The sequence below is a fragment of the Panulirus ornatus genome, chromosome 58, assembly GCF_036320965.1.
Source record: "Panulirus ornatus isolate Po-2019 chromosome 58, ASM3632096v1, whole genome shotgun sequence".
Taxonomy (NCBI): Eukaryota; Metazoa; Arthropoda; class Malacostraca; order Decapoda; family Palinuridae; genus Panulirus; species Panulirus ornatus.
In genome coordinates, this window is record NC_092281.1 from 9,339,092 (window position 1) to 9,364,198 (window position 25,107).

Here is a 25,107-nt window from a genome sequence, read left to right on the forward strand (position 1 = left end):
AAATAAGGGGAAAGGAGAGGCGATAGTTTCCAAGGTTTTTTTTTTTCTTCAACTGATGCACAATTATCATAAGTCAGCTGTTTAAAAGTGTTAAAGTGTCGGGAAAAGTGGTAATCAGATTTTCTCATATGGACGCAAGATCAGAACAATGCCACTGGTTTCATCATGTTCCAGGGTCGTAAGGTCGTCTTATAAGGTCGTACCGACGTTCTTTTCAAAGAGGGTCGCACCGACGTCCTTCAAAGAGGCTACACTGTCGTCCTCAATAGTCGTACAATCGTTCTCAGGAGTCGCGCCGTCGTCCCCCAAGGCTTGCACCGTCCTGTTCAAAGGTCGTACCATCGTCCACCGGGAATCGTATGATCGAGCTTATGGCGTCGTGCCCGAGGGTCGTCGTCCTGTGTTGTACCAGAGTCATACCACTATGAGTCCTGGAGTCGTACCCTCGTACCCAAGCGGTTCAGAGAGACTGATACTTGAAACGTGAAGTTTCTTTAGGTTTACCGGAATGTTATTAGAGTCAAGGTTATTACGAACGCGAGTGTACCGGATATTTTCATAAGATATTGACCTCCTCAGCCCCAGCAGGTAATGGGTGAGAGAGGTGCTCTGATGCCTCTAGGGAAATGTCATAACATTACAGAGTACCAGAGGGTCGTGTCTGTTATGCCACAGGATCGGAGGGAGGGACTGTTCTCACCTTTATCGCCTCCAGGACTCCCTGCTCCTCATTGAGGGAAATGCTTTTGTTCATTATGGACGACAATTGTGTGTATTCTATACACACACATTTCTCTATCTCTACCTCTACATCTATCTATCCCTCTATCTACTTATCTATCTTCCTTACACTCGCTCTCATATACAACTAACTTTCATGATTTGTTAAGATTCGCTTATATAAGTACAATTGAAAATTTTGGAGGGAAACCATCTCTCCACTTCCTGAAATTGAGTAAAGAAAAAAAAAAAAAGACAAGAATGATTTCATCAATACCTATATCCACACAATGTACAGTGCATCGTCTTTTCTTATCCCTCAGTTGGACCGCGAAAATATGTATATATCATGGAGAAATACTTCCCCGACCCCCTCTTTTTGAGGAGAGGTGGCCAGGAGGAATATCTGATATGTGGATATACCTCCCTTGACCTCCTTCCTGAAGGCGGGAAGAAGCGGCCCCACATTCTCTCGGTGGCCTTATATCGCTGCAGAGTCTGGGGTGGTGTGTATCACGTCTCCCTACTGGAGGCCAGGCCTTCGTCAGCATCGTTGGTGGAGGGGGGGTGTCAATGTGGGTGAGCGGAAGATAGGAGCAAGGAAGGAGAAGAACCGGCGGAGCGATAGGTAAATAGAGAGAGAGAGAGAGAGAGAGAGAGAGAGAGAGAGAGAGAGAGAGAGAGAGAGAGCAGGAAAAAGGAATTCCCGAAATCTTCGACGACATAGAAACATACCAAATCTGAAACATTAATAGGAAATTATCAATAAACCCTGAAATGACATACTGTAACTTATCGTATCGTCTTGACAACCTACCAAACGTTTGAATTTGTATTTCAAAATCTCATCAGTGGTTTCTAAATAGATTTACTTTCGCTCTCTGTACATAATGGAGACGAGGAATAAGTCATTACATGTGACAGGAGTCTGGCTGGATCTCTCTCCCACGGAATGACAATTTAAGTGCGTCTGAACGGCTGGAGAGCTTCACTTGTGGCTAGAATGTTGCTGGACGTGAGGGGGAATAAGTGATGAGAGTGATGGGGAAGAAGAGGATGGTTGGGATCGGGATAGGAAAGGAGACAAGATGGAGGAAAGTCATCCCTCTCACTACAACTGTCTGATAGAGACCTGAATGTTACCTGTGGGTAGTCGAGCTGAGGTAGTGAGGACAGGACGAGAGTTGGGAGACATTACAAGTGGAGAGAGGGGAGCTGTTGGAGATGTGTGTGTTGGAGGGAGAGGAGGATGGGGATGAGGTTGGGAGGCAGGGAGGAGTATATGTAATACTGGGGCGACTGCAGGAGGAGGAACATCAGGGAGTTAGGAGTGTTCGAGTACCTGGACATTTTGTGATATCATAACCCTCCAGTTTCTACTGACAGTCGCACCACATCCATCTCTAAGTCACACTCAGATCGCTGCACTGATCCTCAAAGCGAGGTCGCCTTGTACCCTGCCTGAAGGGATTAGATTCACACGCGTTGTTCCTCGTTTAATCTGCGAGTATTTTTGCGTCATGAAGGAGACACTCTATAAAGCCCCACGATTTTATGGGTGATTCAGAGAAGGGGAGGCCATAGAAAATAAATAGATGACTGAAATTCTTTATAACACCAACGGGCATATATAGCAGACGTTCATATGCGACAGTGTAGACATTGTCTTAAACTGGGATAGATCGCGGCGGTAGTCTGAGATCTTGGTGTTTGCTTCCTCTGTCTCGACTGGACTTATTTCCTGAGTGCCGGTGTAAATGGTGCTGGTGGAGGTGTGTTATTCTTCACTCTTTTAAACTTGAGGATTTTGCGTTACTCTTCCTCCATTAAAGAGAGGTTATTCAAGTATTAGATTGGGTCATTGGTGCTTAAACGACTGGTGGGAGATTTCCAGCTTGTTCTGTTTGAGATGGGTTAAGCTGATTGGCTGGGAGCTTATCTTCTGCCACCAGAGTGTTGGCCTTAGCTTAGGGGGTTACAAGAGATCTGACCTTTAACCTCCTGTGTGTTAGCAGGCGAGTTAAACCGCCGACCTGGATATGCTCCTGGTTTACATACGAAGGCATGGCTGGTATGTTACATCGGGTGGAGGAGGAGGGAGGAAAGGAAGGGTGAGGGAGAGATGATAGAGATGTAAAGTAAGAGTGATGTAGGGGTGATAATAGAATGACGGGTGATGACTGGTACTAGTACTAGAGGAGGGATGGATACAGAAGGGCTTGGAGATTGGAAAAGGCTTGGTTGTTTGTGAGGTATGGATGGTGGGAGAGCAAAGGTAGTTGAGGAATTGGCAGATGGAGAGAGAAGGTAGTGTGAATGATAGTTGCTAGAGGGATAGAAATAGAGGATGGAGGAGGATGATGTATTTTGGGACTAATGGGGGATATAGATGAGAATAGTAGTGCATGGGGTGGGGACAAGGGATGTGACATGGGGAATAACAACGAGGTAAGACATGTGCAGGCGCAATGAACGAATGTCCCCTGTATACTGACGGTGTGTGTAGCTGCGAGAGAGAGAGAGAGAGAGAGAGAGAGAGAGAGAGAGAGAGAGAGAGAGAGAGAGAGAGAGAGAGAGAGAGAGAAGGAAAAGTTCGATAGAAAAGAGATGTCTCTAGAGTGTGAGATGTCGGACCCTTACTCATTTCTATTTCACGTGACATACCCGTTGGAACTGCGAGGCACTGTTACTGTATCTATATGAAAGAGACAAGAAGCTTTCACGTTATGGAAGATGGGAGAACACGAGACGACGATTCCACACTTTTGGGTAGACAAATGTGAAAGGATAGACGCACAATGACAGATTTTTCGTCCTTAGTGAAGCGCTAGAGATAAGCGATGGAGAAAGACACAGGCACAAGATGACATATGATGGCTACAACGTCAAGAGAGAGAAAAAGAATATTGCATTTTCAGCGGTAAAGAAAATGAGGAGAGGAAATTAGTTACCACGAAGGCAATTCAGTTTACGATAACAAATGTATGAGGTTAGGAAAGTAATAACCTTTGCTAGTTCCGTTTACCCCTAATCTTTCCTTCGTATCCTTATATATATATATATTTTCAAACTTCGCCATTTCCCGCGTTAGCAAGGTAGCGTTAAGAACAGAGGACTGGGCCTCTAAGGGAATATCCTCACCTGGCCCCCTTCTCTATTTTTTCTTTTGGAAAAATATATATATATATATATATATATATATATATATATATATATATATATATATATCTTAGGTAAGTGAGGCAAACCACTAAGGAAACGATACGAAATATACAAACACTTTTCCAAGAAGATCAACTCTCATGAGAGACACGGTCTCGGAATATTTGAGGTATATCATTTGTGGAAGAGTTTCATCAGTGTTTCGAACACTGGTGGCAGTTGTAGGTCATAAATAATGTTGTCTGGGTTGACAATGAAGTCAAATGCAGTGGATATTAAGAGTACTTCAACGTGACTGATATGCGAGATCAACTCGTGGAATGAACACTTTGATGCCACGAATGAGCCCTGAGTCGAACCACCATATGAAACTGATACCTTTGTGAGTTGATTACTAAGAGTTGATTGTTTTGATCCCAATGATTAACGTAGTATGCAAGGTTTTTGAAAGTCCATTTATACTCATCAGAGGTAAGAGATCTGAATTAATTTCAGGAATACATAAGAAGAAACTAATCCTATCCTAAGAAAAGTTCGTCAGCAAGTAAGCAAGACTTTAAGAATTTTTCGGCGAGGCTTCGCTAACCCGAGTGGTCTTGCTGGAGATGTAGATAAAGGTAAAGAAAGACAAACGCTGTTAGAACATTAGGGCAGACGTCCTTCACTTCAAGAGTGTGTCCCCGGGTAGTGTGTCATTTCAAAACCTCCCCACACACACCCTACACACACACACACACACCCTACATACACATATCTACATTTTCGTCACCAATGTGGATCAGTTTGTGACTGTTGTTGCTAGTGACTCACCCCTGGTGATGGTTCGTCACCAGCAGTTGCCATGGTGGCCTGAGGGGAGAGGTGAGGGAGGGGATAGGTGAGGAAGGTGAGAGAGGGGAGAGTGGGTGGGTGAGATTGGAATGGGGAGGCGAGGCGGTGGCGGGGACAGAGAGGCATTAGGAGTGTGATGGGCAGGAGAGGAGGAGGAGGAGGCGAGTGTCATTAGAGTAATGGGAGTGTTAGTTATGGGGAGGTAAAATGGGGAAGAGCAACGGAGAGAGAGAGAGAGAGAGAGAGAGAGAGAGAGAGAGAGAGAGAGAATGTGACGTAAATATCAAAGATAGACGTGGTATTAAAAAGCGAGGATACAGGGAGGGGCTGACCAAGAAGAGTGAAAGGGGGAGAAAATGGAAGGCAAAAATAAAAAGCAGTCACACACACCTGGCTGTATCCCACTAAGGCAACGTAAAGAAATGCGGAGATGAAGGAAGATTCTCTCTTTCTCTCTTTTTCTCTCTCTCTCTCTCTCTCTCTCTCTCTCTCTCTCCCGTCCATAGATAAAGATCCCTGAGCCACTGGGAGTCTACCAGCTTAAGACAGCTCGTGAGGATAGAGATGTGAGGACAAGGTGGTTGACCTCCCTGGGGTGAGGGATGGGTTTTGATCTTGGTGTATACAGTAAGGGAGAAAGAGTGCAAGGAATTATGGCTCTTGAGGAAGGAAAATGTTCTGAAGAATATATTAGTCCTTTGAGGGAGGATATGTTCTTAGTGTATATAATGGATGTAAGATGCTGGAGATGTGGGTTTTGATGTATAGGCTTTTGAGGGATAACGGAAGCCTGGCATGTAAGATGGAAGAAGGCGATATGGGGATCTAAGGGAGGGAAGATGCTGTAGCATATCTATAGGTTTTTGAGGGAGGAGGATACCTTGGTTGATATGGTTCGGAGATATTAGTGTGAGTTGAGGTAACTCTAGCTAAGTTCGGGAGATGCTTGATGGATATTGCGTGTGAGTGTTGCATGGGAGAAAGCTACTGCTATAGTGAAAGAATATGAAGAGAAAGAAGAAAATTTCGAAAGAAAACTCGGAGATAGGAGTAGAAAAACAATTGTCTACCTACCTACCTACCTACATACGAGTACATACCTACCTACGAGTACCTACGACGAGATTATGCCATGAGACGGACAACCGCTTACCGAGTGACAGCGTCTGAGAGTGTGATGGAGATGTGTGGGGAAGGCTGGGGCGACCCTGAGTGTGATAAAGACATCCACAGGATTACTCGGGATGGCTTCACGAAGGTAAAATTGCCTCTTAGAAGATGATGAAATGATGGCGAAGGAAAGTCATTGGTGTGGACGGTGAAGAAGAGCGGAAAAACGAGTTGAGAAGGTCAAGGTTGTAGTTAAATCTTCTGCCTTCCATTACCAGATCTCACCACTCGACAGCAACAAAAGACTAAGAAAGGAAAGATATAATGTTGTAAACCACTGACGTACACGATTCAAGGCAGACTAACATCATCAAAAAGATGTTTTTGCTTATAGACAAGTAGTTCAAGATGTGAGTGTTTATCATTTTACTGACACATCGTACGCTTATCAAATGACACTCGGCTTTGTAAGTTGGTACTGAAAGCGGTTCAAAGGAATGGAAATGACCACACAAGCAAAAGCCTCTCTCTCTCTCTCTCTCTCTCTCTCTCGCACACACACAAGGTCCCTCGTACATCTTCCAGATTTCATCAACAATTTGGACCGATCGAAGGCGACACCCATCAACTAGCACCAGTTGGCTCGCCACCAGTTGTCCCCAGAACCACTGAGGAAGGAAGGAAGGTGAGGGAAGAAGGTGGACCTGGTCAGAAGGGAAGGGGAAGACAAGAAAAGCAGAACGTAAATAATGAGGGGACTGGAAGAAGGCAAGAGGGTGGAGTGCAAAAAGACGTGAGAGAGAGGAAATGCGAACGTGATGGAAGGAGAGTTGAAATAAGAGAGGAGTAAGGGAGAGAGGTAGAAGAGGACGGAGAAGTGAATAGGATAAAGAGTTCGACGAGATGAAGAGATCGCTGAAATTATGGAAGACGGCATGATGGAAGAGTTCCATCACCCACAGTCTAGTGTTATGTCCTTGAGCTCGATGGGTCGACTCTTGAGCACGAAGGTACGATCCTTGTGCACGATAGTACTATCCTTCAGCACGGCGGTACGACCCTTGGGCCCGACGATAAGATTCATGGGCCCTTAAACATAATGGTACTTCCTTTGGGAAAAGACGCTGCGAAACTTTGACGTGATGATATGGCACTTGAACACAAAGATGCGAGTCCTTGAGTGAGACAATATTTATCCTTTAAGCAAGACAGGACGACCCTTGGAAATAATCTTTCTGACCTTTGAGCTCAATCCATCCTTAAGGGCCGGTTGACAAAAGCCAACGCCCATCCCAAAATCAAGGGTCGTGCCGTCGTATTCAAGGGTCGTGCCGCCGTGTTCAAGGGTCGCACCGTCGTATTCAAGGGTCGCACCGCGTTGTTCAAGGGTCATACCGCAGTGTTTAAGGGTAGTGCCGTCGTGTTGAAAGGGAAACTATGACAGTCCAGCTGGACGAGGGAACCCACTACCAATCCAGTAATGATAGGAGGCCTCCCTCGCAGCCTGGAGGTAATGAGACTATGTTGGCTGGTGGAAGACGAAGGCTGAGGACGACGAAGCTGAGGATCTACGAGGATCAAGGTGATGCAGGATCCAGGTAAATGGCAGGAAAACTCCGGGGTTTTGTCCCTCGTGTGAGGGGGCCTTGCAGAGGGAAAAGTTGGATGCTGAAGCATTTTTGTATTTTTTTGAAGGGGTTGGAGGAATGAGGCTTTTTTGTTTCCGGGGGAATGGGAGAGGTTAGTGTTGGAGGGAGATGGAGGAAGGAATGGCGATGCAAATGATACATGTGATAGGCGAATGCAAAAAAAAAGGACTGGGGCTAAAGGTGAAGGTTGGCTTCTCCCCTGCGAAATGAGTAGAGTTGCTTGAGAGAGAGAGAGAGAGAGAGAGAGAGAGAGAGAGAGAGAGAGAGAGAGAGAGAGAGAGAGGGAGAGAGAGGTAAAGAGGAAGGCAAGATCGGGGTCTTACAAAAGCACGATGAAAAAGAGAGTAAAGGGGAAGAGAGTTGCTGTTGTTAGTGGGAGAGCCTTGCCTGAGTTGCTTAGAATGGCTGGAGCGAGGGGCTGTGCGTCGGGCTGGCTGGAACATTATGAGGTTGGAGAATTATGAGGATGGAGGATGATGAGGATAGAAACAATAGAGAAAAAATTAAGGGAATGAAGAGAGAAGGTCGTGACTGTAATGTAATATCCCCATATCATTGTAACCCCAAACGTACATCCCCATATTCCTGCAGCACTAGTGACATTTCCTTTTACTTCTATACTCCCAGAGGCTTTTCCATAGTCTCGTACCCCTAAGGACTTCTCATATTCCCATACCCCATAAGACTTTCAGATATTCTTGTACCTCCAACGTCTCCCCCATATTCTAGCATCACATATACTACCTCCCAATGTCCATGTACCTTAAACACTTCCCCATGTCCCCCATCATCATCATCCCTATGTTTTAGCATCCTCACACGTTTACAAGAAAACAAGACTCGAGCAAATTAATTTCGTTACATAAACATCTACTTTTAAAACTGACTTAAAAGATTATAAACATAAAATCCAATCAAAAAGTATGAATTGTACTATAAAGAGGATCTTCATATATGATTATGTATAAATATATGATCACATTAAACTTCACTCTGAATATATAATTTTTTTACACGCACACAGACAAACACACAGACACACACACAAGGGGTCCAGCCATATATCCGCAATATATCAGAGGAAAAGGCATCATCCAGCACAGATGGCTAGCCACCATCTGTCCCCCGGACCAGTGACGAGGCTGGAGAGGCAAGAGGGTAAAAAAAGGTGTCGCGAGGAAGGAGGGAAAAAAATAGAATGTGAGGAACAGAAACACGAGAAGAAATTAGGAAACTGAAGGAGAATGAGGATGACGGAGATGAAGCAAAGATGGGAAAGTGGAATATGATTGGAGGACATAAACCTCACCTTGGGCTGCCCTAGTGTGCATCCTTGACCTCCTTGCTGCTAGGCACTGTGGCACCAGTGGCCCTCCTATGGCTACCCTGAAGCACAGCCTTGACCTCCCTACTGCCCTCGGTTCAGTCTCCTCACGAACGCCTCGTGTGTGATACTACAAAAGGAAAAAAAAAACCCACTTTCGTAAAGAACGCCATTCGTGAACGCAGGAGCGAGGGTACAACAAAACCATTTTTCTTCTCGTCCTGGAAAATTAAGAAAAACTGTTCCTGGAAAGCTGTGGGATATGGCTCGGGTTAATGGAATTCTTGAGGTAATCTCAGCCCTTGTGTGAATTCTCCTCAGCGAGGCAGATCTTATTGACGTCTTAACGCCCGGGTCGGTGATAACGTGTCAAGTAACAGAGGAGACGTCCTTTATTCTGCTACCAGAGGTTGTCGCTCGCCTGGCTATTTCTCACGGCCAGGGTGGGTTATGTGTACACGGAGCTGAGGTAATTGGATGAGGGTTTGCCTAAGATTTTCTGAGTAGTGATTGTTGATATGAGAGAGAGAGAGAGAGAGAGAGAGAGAGAGAGAGAGAGAGAGAGGCTGGTGGGTAACAGTAATGAAAACGTGACTTGCCACAGATGCTTTGATCAAAGTCAGAATCTATCGCGCACTTTACATAACAAACCTTTTTCCCTGATAAGTACGATGGTGTAGTGTTGTAGATCAGAAAGACTTAATATTACAGAAACCATAATGTTCTTTACTACCGTGATATTTCAGAATCCATTGTTACAAATACTAGATAGCAATTGGCTCTGGGAATATATGACGTAATAATTCACACTGGTACATTAGTTAATGTCCGCTAATGTCATTACCGCTTAGGAATTCCCAATAAACATTATTCAGTGTCAAGTATGTTGATTTAGAGCCACACTTCAAGGTGATGCAATGATTTGTTTTCAAGGCCATTGCAATTACGGTTTTTCACAAGCTCTACTTCATTGGATATGACCTGTTACTTAACTCGACGGTACGTCTGTCGGTTTCGTTTAACGGTTAGACCATCATGTCCAACAGTCGTGCTCAAGGAGTCGTACCCCTGTACTCAAACCCTTGTCCAACGAGCTGAAGTATTATGCTGTCGTACCTAAAGGTCGTAAAGTAGTGGTTATGCGTCGTAATGTCGCAGCCAAGGGTCCCAACGTCGTGTCCAAGGGCCATGCCGTCGTCCTCAAGGGTCGTAACGTCGTGCTCCAGGGCCATGCCATCGGGGTCACAGGGCGTTACGTCGTGGTCAAGGGTCGTTACGTCGCTCTCATGGGGATGATCATTTTCTATCAGTGTTTGCAATCTCATTACATATTGTTTCATTACTCAAGTACTCCAAATATTGCATAAATTGTGAGTGTGTGTTTGTGTGTGTGATTTATACCCTCATAATGCATAATTTACGGGCATACACCAGGATAATGAGCAGTAATATTCCCTTGTTTATGGCTCCAAGCGGAAGTTTGTCTCAGAATAACTGTATACTTGACGCTGACTAGGAAGACTTGATTATCAATAGGAAGAATATATCTTTGATATTTTGAGGCAACTTAGAGACACGAAGAAATGAACACGTACACACAAGCAGAGACACCCATATCAGACGAAGATGTTTATACTTACATATAGAATTTCCTTTTTTTTTTACATCATAAAATATGTAACAACTAACATTTGTCTGTTTTTCATTTTCGAATCCGTCAGCCTGGACATGGGGAGGGCGCGATGCTCATGCGCCTGAAATGAAAGGTATTCATGCAGCTGCATGACGCGTTAGGCCAAAACATTCTTCCCTTTTCTCCTACAGTTTACATTGTAGACAGAAATGATAAATGATGATAGCCATACTTGGGGAGGTAAATGCTCGGTAATCTTCATTAATAACTGATCTATAAATCGGTTTCTCGTTATGTAAATAAAGTCTCAATTCGGTTTTCCATTACCAAATAATTCGCAGATCGGTTTCCCATTACCTGGGAAATTCGCAGATTGGCTGGCTAATATCTGTTCCATTGTACTGCTAATTAAGATCATGGTACCTGCAGAGAGGTGTGGTTTAAATATCTTGAGTCATAATGATTCAAACTTTTATCATAACTGTAGAATTCCTTCACAGTCTCGACAGGTGTTGATAATTCAAAAAGACAGACTCATGACACAATAAAGAATTATAGATTATCGTAACGAAATGAGAGGAATTTCCCAAAATTGATATGTTAATATATGGAAATAAGATACCAATATTTCCCCGTTTGCGTATAAGAGAACAAGATAAGTAATCTAAATGTTGTATCCAAAGACTGTACACCCAGACCACTTTAACAATGACTGCTTATAACGTTATGGTTCCCAGAAACTCGCCCTTACGTCTCCAACTCTGCTTTAAATATACTGATTATACCACGTTCTTGCTCCTCAGTTTAATCATTCTTTCTCACGTTTACTTGGCATGCCAGATCCTTTTCCGTCGTCTTTGTAATAGTAACTCAATCCTCCGATCACTGTTTAATGAAAGCAGGTTCAAACCCTCTTCATTCAGATCACGGTCTACTGAAGGCAGGTTCAAACCCTCTTCAGATCATGGTCTACTGAAGGCAGGTTCAAACCCTCTTCCTTCTATGAACGATCGTCACCATCAACAGGATATGAAATACAGTAGAATCCAATTCCTTGTGATTTCACGGGTTTAGGAACGTGTGGGGAAACCTCGTTAATGGCTCTATAAGAATCCAGAGTGATCCAAGGTCCTCCACACTTATAAGAATGAAAAGGTTGATATTCATTTCTATCAACCATTCCTGGGAATAACTGAGGCGAGACCAGGGTGGGAAGAGGGCCTACAATGGAGATGATAATCCTCCCCTCCTGCATCATCACGTTTGAAAAAAAAATAGATGAGTAGATATAAAGGGGGAAAAAATTATTTTCGTAGATAAGTGGGTTTGAATGCGGGTGCTATACACGAAGATAAATGCACTTTTCGAGATACTATATTCAGAGGATTGATATAGGGATTAGAGAGAGAGAGAGAGAGAGAGAGAGAGAGAGAGAGAGAGAGAGAGAGAGAGCACCGAAGAATATCTACAGATAGGGGAAATAATAATGTAAATATCATGTAGAACTTTACCGTCCTCACGAATCTGAACTGGACAGTTCGTGTTGACCGTCAATTACCAGCTCCGTCACAGTCGTGTCAGGAATACACAACTCGAAACACGAGTAACTGGTGTCCAGGAATAGGTGTAGCTGCAACAAGGTCTGTAGCAACACTGATTTGTCCCCCACGTTTACCCTGACGAAAACCCACTTTCATTCCTTTAACTTTCAACATTTTCATTCCTTTAACTTTCAACATTTTCAGCCCTTTAACTTTCAAACATTTCATTCCATCTAGTAACTTGTCCTCTATACATCACTTTCTAGTATAACTAGACACAATTTTTGTCGCATAAATGTTCATATAAATTGATAAAATATGATTAAAAGAAATACACCAATATGAAGTAATGTATTTCGAGATTATATTAGCATATTTTTTCCATGTCAAACGGATTTAGGGAAATTTAGGACAATTTTAGCTCAAAAATTCACGAAACTTCTGTTTGTCTCCATGAACAGATACTCAAAGGCTCACAGGGGTTCAGATTTCTCTCTTTCCAGATCACTGTCAAAACTTTCGTCAGCAAAGAATAATGCCCTCCAACATCTTACATAAGAGCGTGTGCGTGTGTGTGTGTGTGTCATTTCATAAGTTTTCTGCAAGAGGTTGTTTGTCCAGATTCACTGGTAAATAAGTTAACAAATCCTCCATTGGAGAATAATGTGACATAGATCATAATCCTCCCTTTTCTGTTATATCAATTATATATATATATATATACTAATTGAGAAATGTGCTTAACCTACAGTTCACTCTCTCTCTTTCCGATTTATCATTTTCTTTAACAAAAAGTTTATTAAGCAGACCTAGTCACTTTCATTAAACTTACCCAGATAACATGTACCATTTCATTACACTTTCCCAGATAAGCTATGCGTAATTTCAACATCTAAATTAACAAAACAAAATCCCAACCCCCCCCAAAAAAAATAGTCACTCAGGACCACACAATTATACACCACCTCAACCCACATAAAGAATCTTTTCAACAGAGTACGTTTCTCGTCTCGCTCAATCCCATCATCTTACCCAGTAATAGCAAGACGAAGGCAGCGAGCCAAATGAACGCACTAGATGGTTATAAGCTTCATCTCAAAACGAGAGAAGAGTAGATAGAAATGTATATATATATATATATATATATATATATATATATATATATATATACATGTAGTCGGGGAGTTCGGTAATTGGATATTGGTTTTCTGAAATTTGTCCATTACTTCGGCTTTTCTGTTGTTATCCTCGCCATCTAGAAGATGACGGAATTGATAACGAGGATAATTAGCGTATATGAAGGATTTAGAATTTTCTCATATATATATATTTATATATATTCATATATATTCTCATATATATATATATGAGAAAATTCTAAATCCTTCATATACGCTAATTATCCTCGTTATCAATTCCGTCATCTTCTAGATGGCGAGGATAACAACAGAAAAGCCGAAGTAATATATATATGTGTGTGTGTGTGTCTGTGTGTCTATGACTGACTAAAAGACGTTCAAAATGTATTCAATCGGCAAAGCTTTCTATACATTTTAGTCCTGTGTCCATCAAAATACATTTAGGCAAGCTCTTCAAATAAGCAAGGGAAAAATAGATATTCAAATATCAGTACTCATGAATATTCAATCGTGGAGTCTGCAGGGAGAAATTCCTGAGAATTAAATTCTCTATAACCAGGGTATCAGCTTGAGTGATCTCAATAACTTATGGTCAGATGAGTCTGGTAACAAGCGAGCTCTCCAGAAGGGTTCCCCTCACACCACAGCTGTCGACCACTACATGGTCTCCCCAACCCTGCTCTAGTGGGTGTGGTGGAGGAGGCTCCGGTGTCAGTGATGTGGTGGTGTTGTGGTGGTGGAAGCTTGGTGGTGTGGTTGTGGTGGTGGAAGCTTGGTGGTGTGGTTGTGGTGGTGGAGGCCATGATCCATAATGCTGAAGGTCTTAGTGTCACTCAGTCGTGAACCATTACGTAGCGTAGCAGGTCTGGTGTTGTGTCGACCCGTGGGCCCCACTCTCCTCCCGGACATGTAGTATTACCAACACGTAATGGCTCGGGTGATTTATATCATCCATCATTCCTACATCGGTTATAATATCCTCCAAGGAATGATTTGTTTTCTTCTACACAAAAAAAGAAAGAAAAAAAAGACGCCGTAGATGGGAAAATAAATCATTGTGTAGTTGTTTTTTTGTTCTTTGGTGACAAAATGATATGCTTTAAGCCTCTTGTTACAATGGTTCCAGTTTCTTTTATGGAAGGCCTGTATGAATTCTGTTCTCTAAACATATACTCCGAACACATTAAAACAGAGAGAGAGAGAGAGAGGGAGCTTACAACAGTGTGTGAAGTCTTACGTTGTCATACAGGATACCTTACTTCACCAAGTTGACTACGTTTCTCCTGTCTACAGCTTAAATGTATTACTTCCCTTAATTGCCAGCATCCAAGTAGCAACACACCGTTCCTAAATCCCAACACGGAAAAGTCTATCTTCCTTGACAAACACCTTCATAAATAAACCGCCTCCCTCCCACCTCCCAGTAGCATGACTGTGGGAGATTGCCTGGGTTAAACATGCAACTGAACTGGACAGAGGGCTGATGTGTGTGGCAATGAACGCAAATATATTACTCCATGAATCTTGAGGAAGTGGCTGGTGCGATGTTGACATAAATTGTCTGTGGGTTTTATCATTCGTGGTGGACTTTCCCCTCCTCCTCCTCTCTCCAGTCCTGGGTATATTGATGTTGTGCAGGAATTCGCTTGTTCATTTCAGTGGTCTGTCATCATGCCCTAGGTACCATGTACCATTGAATATTCATCTATTATTCCCCTTAATTGTGATTCATTAGCATTATCTATCTATCCACGATCCTCCGATTATAATACATCAGCATTTTCTATCTACACACCATCCTACAATCATGATGCATCACCATTATCTATCTATCTACACCATCCTCCATTTATAGTGCGTCAGCATCATCTATCTATACACAATCCCCCAATTACAATGCATCAGTACCGTATATCTGAATGCGGCGCGTTCAGCGACGCTATCCAATTCACGAATTATATACAGATGATTATTTCCCAGCATCATAATTCTCGGAGAGAGGTCATACCACGCCCCTGACTCGCAGTCTCCTGCCTGAGGGTAGAGGGACGCGGCCCCACACTGTCTCGATGGCCTAAATGTTGCTGCAGTGTGTGAGGTGGTGTGTATCACGTCTCACTCGCGCACGCCAGGCCTTCGTCAGCAGGAGTGGTGGGTGTTAGTGTGGGCGTGAGAGGAAGGCTGGAGAAGGACGGAGAAGAATAGGTATATATACGAGAGAGAGAGAGAGAGAGAGAGAGAGAGAGAGAGAGAGAGAGAGAACAGATTTGATACATCAGTGTGGCAATTTTGGTTCACACTGAACGCAAATCATATGAATTATTATGTCTCCATTATAAGATGATACACGTGTTACATTTTGCAGTGAGTGATCTTTGTGGTAATTTCATCTCGTAAACCTAACTCAAGAATGGATGCATTCTTCTACGTTTGCATGACGCACACTGGATGGATAGTATTTCTGGAAAAGAATAGATAGTCTTCACATCTGGAAGGCCGCTGAATCTTTCATCCCGGAATGATAACTTTGCGTGTCACAACAGCTGGAAAGGCTCATCTGTGGCTGGAATGATAGTACTGGACCTGAGGAGGAATGAGTGGGGAGGAGATGGAGAGGAGATGGGTGGAGGTGAGGGTGGAGAGGAGATGGGTGGAGGTGAGGATGGAGAGGAGATGGGTGGAGGTGAGGATGGAGAGGAGATGGGTGGAGGTGAGGATGGTATAAGGGAGATAAGGTGGATGAGTGTCGCCTGTCTCGCCTTATTCTTCAGTCGAGGACATGCACGATACTTAGGGATAATGACACTGAACCAGGGTATTGTACAATGCAGAACGGGAGTGGGTAGGTTGGCACATACAAGTGAAGGAGGCTGGAGGTGTGTGTAGGTAGTGGAGGAATGAAGGGAGGGATGAGAGAGAGAGGAGTATTCACAATACTGGTTTTGGGGGAAAAAAGAACGAAGAGTATTGTGGAGTTATAAGTATGCCAGTCTGGACTCTGGCATCTCTGTAATAATCCCTGGCGGTCACAGCACACAAAGCTCTGTATTACAAATCAGATCGGAAAGAAAAAAAAAAAAAAGAATTTTGCCGGAACACATTTCCAAAGGCTTAGCCCTCAAAGGTCAGGTTACAGGTCGCGCCCTCGCACGAATCGCACTCAAAGGCCATGAAGTCGTGATTATGGTCGTAATGTAGTCCTTAAGGACCGTACCGTAGTGGTAAAAACGAGTTGCAAAAACAAGGTGGACTGCAGCGAGGCGAGTGGGATGCAGTGGAGCCCAGTTTAATGGACTAAATCCGCGGCCGAGCCTGGCGCAAATATAACCCGGTAATAACAGAGCAAAATAACTCCATCTGGCCGCCTGTTCCAAGAGATTTCTGAGATAAGGACAGAGTGCAGCAGCCACTGGGCTTTTTCATCGCCCGACATACATCATGAAACGTATAAATACGATGAAGGAATCGTGTGATGTAGTAAAACATACCGTCCAATATAGTAGCTGCGCACGAAGGTCTAAGGGAACGAACACACCTGGGCGAAGCAGTACCGTGCTTTGCTTCGACAGGCGAAGCCAGAGGATTCGGTACAGCTTCGACCAGAGGTGTTACCTGGGCTTTGGGATTTCCTGTATCCTCTGAGGTTTTAATCCTTGACATAAGACAGCAATTTAGCTTCAAGATTTTTCTCCGACCTTTTCTCTCCCGTTGATATTTCTATTTCAAAATACCGATATTTCTTTTCATCATGTCATGGTTTTACGAGGAGTTTACATCGCAATGCAATCTCAGGTATCGTCTACGAGGGTTCATTTGGATCCGAGTCACTCAAAGCCGAGAGAGACGTGGAGCTCGTGTGTCGGTTGTGGTGAACGACCACATAAGAGGGTGTGGGTTGTCGAGAGCCAGGACCAGGAGAGAAGCAACAGCATTGCTGAGCATGAGCTTCTGTTTGAGGGCAGTGAACTGGTCCTCTCTCTCTCTCTCTCTCTCTCTCTCTCTCTCTCTCTCTCTCTCTCTCTCTCTTGACTCTTAGCTTGAGAGGGAAGAAAAACAAACAAGCAGACAGACACGAGAGAGAGAGAGAGAGAGAGAGAGAGAGAGAGAGAGAGCGAGAGAGAGCGAGAGAGGGATAACAAACTTGTAAAAGGAAATTCCATCCTCCTTTACCGTGTGGCTCAATACACTCCATTCCCGACACAAATGTGCGCCACACCTGGACACTGCTCTCAACGGCGACCTCCTCCTCACCCTCCCACCGGCAGACACAAGAGGTCCTCCTCAGCCACAGCACCATCATATATAACTCTACATCTCTCTCGCGTATAACATAACACAATGGGGAGGAGAACTCGCTGCTGTATCCAGACGGTCCCTCGTTTCTAAGTCTCTCTCTGGTTCCCCTCTTCACCCCACCTCACAAAGCACCACTAAGCTGTATGCAGGGGTAATGTACTACAGACAAAGTGCAAAAACACTGCATTATGTTACGCTATAGAGCCTCACAGCCTTGCACTAGCCCGCGGTGAATGTGAATCTCAGCTATACCGCAAGACAGCCCTCTGTTGGATGTGAGAGTGGTTCGCTGTATTGCGATGGCTTCTCCCAACCCACTAATGGAAAGCGGAGCGAAAAAGAAGCGATTATGAGTAGAATTTCTTTTACCTCCCTAATATACATACTGAATATTCATTAATCAGTGGCACTGAGCTTGAACACTGTGGTACGACCATTGAGAAGGAAGCCTCAATCCTTGAGAACGGTGGTGGGAACCTCGGATATGTTGGTATAAAGGGTTGATCTTATCATTAAGGATTAGATTAAAGGCTGTACCATCATGCGACTTAGAATCGTTCCATCTAGCTTAGGTAGTTTGGTAAACAGGGATCAGTGTTGCCATCATAGCGTAATCATCCATTGCAATAAACACGTAAAGGGTTTAACAAAACATTGCCATTAATCTCATTTCAGTTGACACCGGTTTGACCTTAGGTATCACGAGTATAGTGTGTTAAATCTTTATCTGTTGCTTACCTTGCACTTGAGCTCTTTTGTGGCATATATATATATATATATATATATATATATATATATATATATATATATATATATATATATATGAGAGAGAGAGAATATCACAGCGTATTTCATACAACGTCGTCACTTCTCTGAGGATAGGACACAAGAGTGACGAAGAAAAATACTGTAAGCATCTTACAACAGAGGGGAGAAGCCATATGCTTTTCCGATGGGGATAAGAGTCTTACATTTTTAAAAAAGTCACCGTCTTATGCATGGAGTAAAGCTCCTGGGACGTGGATCTTCTGAAGGCCAGGTCACACTCCCCTGGCGGAACGCCTCAACCAAGCCTCCTGTCCTCGTCTTAATCCTCGCCCTCTCGAGACCCGGGGAGAGGCTGCCGCTGCCCGTGCTGCTGCCTCTCCCAACACGACCTTCAGTCAGGCAAACTCCTCAGAATTTTCCTCCGCTGGGTCACACACACACACACACACACAGACGTCCCTACGTCGCTTGCCTCTGGTTTCGTAATTCCACGACTCATAATGCTTTTAGGCAAAACATAAGCCTAATGGCTGCACCGTTGTTTCCTAATTCTATAATTCACTGAGATTAGGCGGCCAGAGGGGGGGAATGGGGGAATGGTTTCTCTTTGTTATTGCCAGGTTATATTTGCGTCTGGCTCTGTGTCAGATTAATTCATTAGACCCAACTGCACTATATCCCATTCACCTCGTTCACCCCCTCGTTCATTATATATATATATATATATATATATATATATATATATATATATATATATATATGATAGGTAGATAATTGATATTTTTCTTTAGTTGTCCCTTGTGTGTGTGTGTATATATATATATATATATATATATATATATATATATATATATATATATATATATATATATATCAAACCTTTTCATCTATTCGTCTCTTTCCTCACTCATTTGTATTCAAAAACAGAACATTATATTTAAAGTACAACTGATCACATTTATTTGTATTAGATCATACCATATTACATACAAAGCTACATCACACTACGCAGCGATACACTGAATACACTACACAACAAGAGACTGTACTACAACAGTGATACAGTACAATGTACCGTCCTTGTACAGCAGCCTATGTTCCCCTGTATGACTCTGCTCTTCCTGGCAAGCGTTGTGATGTTGCTGGCTGAGGAGAAACCATCCTAGTCCCTCCCGTTCAATCACTGTCGGGTCACGTATATGAATAACAAGATCTTCGAGAGTAAACGTCGGTTCAGGAACTAAGATATTGTTCCTTGATAAGAATGTGTGTGTGTGTGTGTGTGTGTGTGTGTATGTGTTTGTGGCCGTGTGTGTGTTGTGTGTGACCTTCTGGCATCGTAGTACCCATCTCTTGAAGTGTTTCTCTTGTAATGCAGATTTTCAAACTCATGACTGCTGTCCATATTCACATCAACAAAGTTATTCCAGTCATCGACTACTCTCCTACTACAAAATTACTTAATCATGTGAGGCTAATCAAGAAGCTAAGTCACCAGACTTTGCTGTATATATATATATATATATATATATATATATATATATATATATATATATATGTATATATATATATATATATATATATATATTTTTTTTTTTTTTTTTATACTTTGTCGCTGTCTCCCGCGTTTGCGAGGTAGCGCAAGGAAACAGACGAAAGAAATGGCCCAACCCTCCCCATACACATGTACATACACACGTCCACACACGCAAATATACATACCTACACAGCTTTCCATGGTTTACCCCGGACGCTTCACATGCCTTGATTCAATCCACTGACAGCACGTCAACCCCTGTATACCACATCGCTCCAATTCATTCTATTCCTTGCCCTCCTTTCACCCTCCTGCATGTTCAGGCCCCGATCACACAAAATCCTTTTCACTCCATCTTTCCACCTCCAATTTGGTCTCCCTCTTCTCCTCGTTCCCTCCACCTCCGACACATATATCCTCTTGGTCAATCTTTCCTCACTCATTCTCTCCATGTGCCCAAACCATTTCAAAACACCCTCTTCTGCTCTCTCAACCACGCTCTTTTTATTTCCACACATCTCTCTTACCCTTACGTTACTTACTCGATCAAACCACCTAACACCACACATTGTCCTCAAACATCTCATTTCCAGCACATCCATCCTCCTGCGCACAACTCTATCCATAGCCCACGCCTCGCAACCATACAACATTGTTGGAACTACTATTCCTTCAAACATACCCATTTTTGCTTTCCGGGATAATGTTCTCGACTTCCACACATTTTTCAAGGCTCCCAAAATTTTCGCCCCCTCCCCCACCCTATGATCCACTTCCGCTTCCATGGTTCCATCCGCTGACAGATCCACTCCCAGATATCTAAAACACTTCACTTCCCCCAGTTTTTCTCCATATATATATATATATATATATATATATATATATATATATATATATATATATATATATATACAGCAAAGTCTATATATATATACATGCAAATGTCCAAGCATATGCATAGATATATCCATATGCAAACACATCACCAGTGGGATTAACAGAGCCTGACAAAACTTGATTATGTGTATAAATACTATGGCCTGAAATTTTCAAATACAAATCCCGGTGAACTGATATCAAATACATATGCAAATAAATCCTTAAACATATATAAATGCAAATATAGATGCACTTTTTTCATTTCACTAAGGTATTCCGACTGTAAAATTAGAAAGATTTCGGATTTATCGGATCTATTGAACTGGCTTATACCATCAGCAGGAACCACTTTCTATATTATTACCCTTCTGATGAGGGTAGACAAACTTCCGATTTTCTGAAGGATACTTCAGTAAAGTTGTATATGTAAAGTCGAGCATTTTCGAAGAACAGCTTACCTCAGAACAACACTTGGAAACAAGACAAACACTTGCGCTTTCGTGTATCACCATATCTTCAGAGGAGTAGTTATAAAGTGTGAAAATAGATACAATAAGATTATAATTACCGAATTGGCGGAAACATGACCGGATTCAATGTTTCCTTAGGTTCTGTACACATGACCTCTGATGTATCTCTATTCTCAACTCTGTAACAAGTCCTCTGAAGATGTGGCGATACACGAAAGGATTCAGGAGCCCTCTAGTTTAAGATATGTTAAAAAGAACTTTCACAGTAGAAGAGTGGTGGATGAATGTAGATAAAAGGAAAGAGGATGTGGTAAAGGTGGACACCACAATGTGTGTGTGTGTGTGTGTGTGTGTTTACAAATAAGGTGATTATTTATACCAACACAAACATTCCCAGGTGCAAATGTCGTGTTTTGCAGCTGATGATGGCCCATTGATCCCTAACTCCCCACCCCCAACACGACTATTACCAAACACTTTAAAGCATTGCGTATACTTGTACTCAGACGACAGGTCCTCCCTCACACTACACTCCCTCATTCCACCCTCCTAACGCTAGCTCCCTCACACTACACTCCCTCATTCCACCCTCCCAACGTTAGCTCTTCCTCAGTCTACTGACACACGCATCCTCTTGGGTTAGTATCCTCAAGCGTTTAAAACATCATCATCACCATCATCACCTTTCATTTCATATACCCTTGGAAAATCCTTTATTTTCTTTTCCCTCTGAAATCATCCCAGGTCTGCATTTATCTAGCCGCCGTGGCGTAACGAACCCACATTTGAATTTCATATATGATAGTGGACTGTGCTGCAGCAATATCCACCACGTATTTTGGCTCACATTTTCATGTCTCCCTCCACAGGCATAGGCAGATGTATTGTTTCTGTCTGACTCTCTTACTATTTTTTGCATTTCATCATTTTTCTTATCTTTGAGAAGAGGATTCTTTTTCTCTCTCATTTTTATCCAGATTTTATTTTTCACATTTTTTTCATTGCCATTAGGAGTAATAATAGTAGTAATACCAAGAAAAATGGAAAGGTCTCGACTCGATCGGAAATAATCCCGTGAAGAACGTATCCAATCCTTGTGATCTACAATGAAATCCCTTAAATAGAGGATTCAACGCGAGTGGATGTGGAAATAGCAATGCTCTGTGGCAGTAAGTCAAAGAGTTATAGAGTTTGCTCATAGCCTTGAGGAATGGGGAAAAAAGAGGTTGAGTGAATATATGAAAGTAATAGCCAAGTTATAGAACGTACAGAAATTTTGCCTGGTGGGATCCAAGTTAATAAACTCGAGAGCTACGAGACAAGCGATAGGTTTTTTAGCATTACAATTGTCGGAAACGCCATCCTGAAAGCTGAAACGATAGCATAGATTACAATAAGAGATCATTTAGCGTAGAGGGAATTCAGAGACAAGAAGTGGAGAGACGGGGTTCCGAAGAGGGAAGTTTAAATTTCAGGCAACGAAGGTCGTGGAAAGGGATAAAGAACTTTGACCGAGAGAGATTGGAGGAGGTTCCAGTCAATTGGTGTTGGTTAGAGGAGACCCCTGGAACCCAGCCAGCGCAACTGGTGGCGCCGTTCTGATTCGGCAACTGGAAAAACTGGAACAGGTTGCGCAATCCTTTTTTCATTTGGAAAGAAAGGAGGAAACTGGAGGAAAGTAAAGGTCTGTGTATATTGTGTGTCGTTAAGTATTGGGTTAGAGATGGAGAGGGTTGGTGTATTGTGTGTAGTGTAAGTATTGCGTTAGAGATTGAAAAGGTGGTGTGCCTTTGTGAACTGAATGCCAGCAATCAATGAGTAAGTGAGGAGTATGTGACTCCCGGCGCAGTGCTGACTCATTGCATTACTATCACACACCCTTCCTGGTACCCAGGAGGTGGTACTTCTCTGGACAGTGGATACCTGTCACCTATTTCTAGGTGGAGGGATAAGGTATCCGATAGTGTGTTATGTAATGAACATAACAGAAGCACAATCTTCATGTCAGTATAGGACTTTTGAGACTCGAACATAATCTGAAACTATAAAGAATTCAGAACTTTTTGCTTCACCAGTTGTCTGTTGGGTCTCAACCTTTCGAAACAGATATTCACATTCAGACCTACGTGGATATCCGTCTGTAAGGTTCAAGAATCCTTTTATAGGATTTAATCATCTGCAAACGCGGAGGTTGATTCTTTCGGGAAAAACGCATCCGAAAATTCCTAGAAAAACTCTACATGTCTCAGAATCAAGCATTAGCCAAAGATTCTTTTTTTGTGTGTGTGTATGTCAAATAGTTCAAAGTATCTTTTTTTCCTGTGTGTGTGTTCAATACTTCACTACCTAATGTAACGAAGTTGACATCTTACAGCCTCGCTAAAAGCGGTCCGTAAAATCAATCTCGTTAGCTTCCATATCTTGTGTCCTCTCAGGGTATAGACAAAACGTTTACATTCCTTTCAAGGGTATTCAATATGGGATCCACAATATCAGGAGGAGATTTAATTTCTCGTGTCAACTTTCCACATCCTGGGGAAACAAACGAGCCGTAATGAACTGTCAAAAGTTATAAGCCAACTAAAACAATCATTAGGAAAAGTAACTACACTGATTACGACGAGACCATTCATGGGTCCACTTCCCCCCCAATCTGCAAATCAAACAAACTTCGACTAAAATATTCATGGCGACGCTGGCGACACAACGGGTCTTCGTTTAAGTTGGTTCTTAAATAAACTCTTTTACCAAATCATGCGAGATTCTCAAACAGACAAGATTTAATTAAATTGCACTTTTTCTTTTTTAAGGGAGACGAGGGGAGAAGGGGAGGGGGAGTAGGCGGTGGTTCTCTGTGTATATTAGGGGTGGAGGAGCATGTCTTTCGTGTCGGACGGTGCAATTAATCCGATCTGCTCCATACTTTTGTTCTTGATCAGCCATATCTTTCCTCCTTAGGGTAAATGTAAGTCGTCAGTATTACGAATATTGTAAAAGGCTTTTTCCTCTCGGTCATGCTAGAGACTAGAGCTATCAGTAGGTGACCACGGGAGATGATGATGATCCAGGTTCATGTTTGGAGCCAGGCAAAGATGTTTCTAGCTGGCTGGATTCAGAGACCAGGAGAGACGACTGGAGTTCATGCTTCGGCAGGAAAGGATATTCCAAATTGCGATGGAAGACAGAAAAGGGATCTAGTTCGTGCTTAGAGACCTAGAGAGTCTCTCCATCTGCACCTAACGCAGGAGCGTCAATGCTGGATCACTATGGGCGAGAGGAGGGACATCGAGAGACCGATTGAGAACTAGTCTGGGACTAAAAGTGATACTGGGTTAGGGAGTCTATGAAGAATAAGACCATGAAGGACAGACCTTTCGTAAGCCAAGGGAGAATGAGCCTGTGTAAATGAGCCACTTTTATTAGAGACGAGGAGGGAGTTACTCATTTCGTACACTTATGTTGACTGAAGGTTAGATGCAATAGATTGGCGGCGTTAAATTGTTCGTCAGATTTTTTTTTTCATCTGATATTTCTCTTCCTCCTCACATGTAAGGCAGAGATGCTTCTCCCCCCCCCCACACACATACACACACACACATACACTTCCTGCAAAGCTACATTCTCCCTCTACACCTTTCAACCTTATCCTTCCATCTCCCCAAAACCCAGTTCTCTTACCCTCGATCTCATTTATACCTTCATCACACTTCAAGTGAACACTCAAATCTTCCTCATATCTCCACCCCACCTAGATCCTCTGCCCCTCCTCCTCCAAACTTAATTCCTCCAATCCCCCCCCACACACCTCCAACCCACATGAACACATTCGCATGACATGAAACCCAAACTTCTCGCGGGACAACTGTGTTTATATGGAACCTCAAATTATCCCGTGAGGGAATGATAAGACGCAAATCACAGCAAAGGTTTCTATTCTGACCTCGATCACCAGTGTAGTCTACTGCCTGGGTTGCTTTAGCCAAGACACATTCTTCTAAACTGTCCGAGTTGGTCTGGCCCAGACCTACACGGTATATGGTCTGGGTCT

General features: G+C 42.9%; 1 long non-coding RNA gene across 1 annotated transcript in view; it reads left to right on the forward strand.

Annotated features, from left to right (window-relative positions):
- The window catches only part of LOC139766925 (uncharacterized), a 162,316-nt gene that overhangs the window by 47,628 nt on the left and 89,581 nt on the right, over positions 1-25,107 (forward strand). The window lies entirely within an intron of this gene.